At 35.3% G+C, this 4,261-nt stretch overlaps 1 protein-coding gene across 2 annotated transcripts in view; it reads left to right on the top strand.

Moving 5' to 3' along the window:
- Positions 1–4,261, top strand: part of LOC107724054 (leucine-rich repeat-containing protein 4C-like) — a 76,578-nt gene that overhangs the window by 38,618 nt on the left and 33,699 nt on the right. The window contains exon 1 of one of the 2 annotated variants that reach the window (XM_016532832.1): positions 751–999. The exons of the other annotated variant lie outside the window; for it this stretch is intronic. The gene's annotated coding sequence lies outside the window, so the exon portion shown is untranslated. Of the gene's footprint in view, positions 1–750; positions 1,000–4,261 lie in introns of those variants that run through there. 2 annotated transcript variants of the gene reach the window in all.

Here is a 4,261-nt window from a genome sequence, read left to right on the forward strand (position 1 = left end):
ATTTAGGCTACTTGTTTTTCATGAATGTATTTTACAACAATACAAAGAGCAATGGGTAACATTTTACCAGATTTAGTCCAACTACACTTATTAACTTTAATTTGTTCCCCACTAAATAATGTTGTTTCACTAAATGTTTAGTTTAGTTTAATGGTTTTATAAAATTATTGTGCACCCATGATTTTTCTAGAATAACTTTTGCTGCTGAATTATCCACTAACCGAGTTTATAATAGTATTTTTTGTCATAAATTATGATTATATATTTTTTTCATTTGTTATTTTTCATTAAAATGAAGTTGTCTATATTTAGCAGATTGTGTTTAACACTCACAAGAGTGATGATCAGGTCAACCCACAGAAGTATAGAAATTCTACATTGATTAAAAAAAAAAAACTGCGTATCTGGTATCGGATCGGAATTGGCCGATACTCAGATTTTTTGGTATCGGATCGGTTCTGAAAAAATTGTATCGTTGCATCCTTAATAATAATATTTATTTACAAATCTGTCCCTTAGATTTCCATTGTAAGTATAATGTCAATGATTTTATTGATTTATTTATTATAATAATTTATTTTTTATTCTTTATTTCTTTATTTTATTTTTTGTGGTAATCACATAACCTCAAGTGTTGTCGATTGAACTTAACTTATACTGAACCCAGAATATTCCTTGAAAAGGAGCATGAGTGGAAGAAAAAGGAAGGAGTAACGTCGGTGTGAAAATGAGATTTTGCCCACCTCCATTGTTACAGGCTGAATGCCTGCACCCGCTCTGGCTCTGCCGAGGCGATTAGTGGCCAGTGGACGTGTTTCTATTTGAGGAAATCAAGGCTGCCTGCTCTGTGCTCCTCATGGTGTAGCACCACGCAGCCTCTGCCGAACGAGCAAAATGAGGCCATGTTACACATCCGAGTCCCCTAGGCTCCGGCGGCTACGTGCACGGGGACCCGAGTGTTGATGCTTCAGAAAGCAAAGGACCCAACACCAGCATCAGGTGAGAGTTTGCTAGAGGATGCACCAAAGCAGCACCGGTGTCACCTTAATTATTCTCCCTCGGTAAACTTAAGCTCAGAACTTGCTTGATTACTACAGGGAAAGTTCCTCCGTGCTGGGTAGGGCAGCGGCGATTATTTTTAGCATATTACTTTTTCCGCCACTCTCCAGAACCTCCCCGATGAGATCTTTGCTGTGAAAGAATTTGACATTTTTGCTCATTAAAAGTGGCGGCGAGTAAAGACGCCAAGCTAGTTGAGCCCGCGGGTGTCGCTCAATGGACTTTCCATTTGTTTTGGGGAGTTTCTTCAATTCTGGCATTTTTTGGTCCTGTGGACTTATAGAACGTAAACTCCAAAAAAAAAACAAAAAAAACGTTTTAACACTTTTATTGCGTTTTTGAAAAGTTTTTATACACTATTGTTGCAAAAATATTATTACAATTTAAAATAACTGTTTTCTATTTGAAATATTTAAAAATATAATTTATGGACCCTTTTCACAAGACTGTGATGACGCGTTTAACGGTCATCAGCATCGTAAATCCTCGAAATATTTATATGATATATGATAATACAATCATATTTGTATTTTTAAAAAAATGTATGTACATTTATAACACTATTCTTTGTATTATATCACTTTTGTATTAAATTACAAAAAAACAGTTAACGCTAATGCAAGTGTGTTTCTAATGCAGCGTCTATGGGAGGGACAGTAAATTTGTCATCGTTCTCTCTTCTGACTGCCGTTATCAGTCTCTCTCTATTTTTTTTCCTTTTATTGAAAGTCACGAAAACACTATTGTGGAGTTTTTCTTTTGCTATTTGAGCAAATGGGAATGCAAAAAATATATTTGTAGTGGTACTCTCCGATTCACTGCTCTTCAAGTTAACCCAACTATGACGACTTCCGCTGCTGAGAAACCCGGAAATGTGAAAAAGGTCCATTATTGGTTTCAAGGTAGTCGCACACTAACTACTCGATAAATCAATTATTGCTTGTATGTATGGCAGACTGCTATTTAATAGGGCCTGAATATATATTAGAAGATTGCTTAAAATAGTTTAACTTTATCTTGCATCTGTGTTTCTCGTCACACACTCCTAGTGTTTGAGAAACACTTAAATAAATGGGGTTTAATGCTGGTTGTTTGGAACGATGTGTTACTCCTCGACGCGCGTTACTTCCGTCTGTGGGAGTGTCGCAACTCTAGTTTTCAACGGCTACACATAGGCCTACAGTGTGATTAATATTCATGAGCCCAGCCGCCTGACGGACTTTGTTGTTGTTATTATTTGTACAAGTACAGTAGTAGTATTGTTAATCTTTTTAACAGAAAAATTGAATGACCAGTAATATCTCAAGCACCACTACAAGACCATAATTTTTAATCCAGCCCCAAAATTCTGTTTAATCTCGAATATGCATTATGATCGCTGGTCTGTCTAGTTAATCTTATTTCATCCAGCAGGTGGCAACAAGCTAGAATTTGAACTGAGCTTTCAAATATCGAGACTAAGGTGAAATATTGTTCATGTACATTTCTATAAACATTTCAAATAAATCTAAATTTAAAATCTATACATTTACAAAAAAAAATGCAAAAACTTCATGGCAATGCTGTGTTGATCATAAGGTATCATCTATCTATCTATCTATCTATCTATCTATCTATCTATCATCTGTCTGTCTGTCTGTCTGTCTCGCTTTCTCTCTATCTATCTGTCTCTCTGACCTTGTTTTTTTTTAAATGTCTAATTGGTCAAATGATCTGGTTGTTTTCAGAACTAAAGCAGAAGTAAGATATTTAGTGCATAATGATGATGTTTTAGGCTGTACTTCACACAAATCTATTGTATGGCTTCAGAAGTCTTGGAAGCATGAGTCATATGGGCTACTTTTTTCTGTATCCGTGACCATTCAAATTCATTCCATGGAAAACACAGCCAGGATATTTCCACACAATGCAAAGGTGAGTAAATAATGACGGATTTCTCAGTGCAAAATTATCTGAGATTTTTTTTTTAATTTTTTTTTTCTCGCACAGTCATGGATTCAAAGAATTGCTCTTTGTTACAATTGCGCCTGATGGCCGCTCACACATCAGATGTACTTGTGTGTGGAAACTCCACAAGAACAGCATATCAAAGTAAAAGAGGCAAGGTCAGAGGGCACGTTCATACAACTTTTTCTTTTTACTACATCGACTGTAAATCTCCTGTATTAAACCCATACTACTTAATAGAATGAACATCATGATTAGCGGTGAGGAATTGTATCAGTATGTCACGTCAATATTGCTTCCAGTGTATTAGTCAAACATACAGTATACAACAGAAGTGAGTACACCCATATAGCATCACTTTAAATCACATGATACAACACTATTCAAGTTGAAAAGAATAGTATTTATAGTACAGGTCAGGCTAAATTGTAATGTAGACACATGCATTTTCTGTAAAGCTGCTTTGAGAAGTTAGTGTTCTCTAAATAAGGGCATAAAGTGCAGTGGGTTCCCTTCCTCTTCCTCCTCAACAGCAATGATGGGGACTGCTGCCTTCTGCTCCTGCTCAGGCTCCTCAGGCTCCTTGAATTAAACAAAAGTGTTAGTATATGTCACAACAAATCATAAAATTAACCCTTGTGTGGAAAGACATATTTAAATTTAAATAAATGAAAATAAAGGTGAGAAGGATCAGAGTAGTGTTTATTCAGTAGGACCTGTGCCCATTTAAAACCCTGTAGTACTTTTCAAAAACTTGTAGTAATTTTCACAACATGTCTTCCAGAGCTGTCCGTCAACTGGATTTAATGGGGAAAAACTTTCAGGGGTGTATCAGCTGAATATTCTTGAGTTTAAATTGAATTTTTATTAATAAAACATCCAAATAAATATAATTTAATAAATATAAATAATAAATCAACACACCTTTATACAAACCCAAAGCAACTTTAAGATAAGTGCAAGTGGAAATATAACACAAAAGACCTTTTTTGTAATCCATATTAAGAAAGCCTACTATAACTAGAACTTTCAAGACCCAACTCGTATTCTTCTGAAGCATAATGACTGAATCAAAGACAAACTGAAATTTAATGTTATTCATTCTGCCAATACAGTCTGAATCAAAAATGGTGGCACACTACATTACATCAAACATCACTGATCCTGGGATATCATGATGTAATTCATGTGGTGTGAAAGAACCAGTATTTGTCTGGGCTGTGTATGCATGAGTTGATCAATGTTCAGATTTAAA

Source organism: Sinocyclocheilus rhinocerous, unplaced genomic scaffold (genome assembly GCF_001515625.1).
Source record: "Sinocyclocheilus rhinocerous isolate Xijiao unplaced genomic scaffold, SAMN03320098_v1.1 scaffold545, whole genome shotgun sequence".
In the NCBI taxonomy this organism is placed as follows: Eukaryota; Metazoa; Chordata; class Actinopteri; order Cypriniformes; family Cyprinidae; genus Sinocyclocheilus; species Sinocyclocheilus rhinocerous.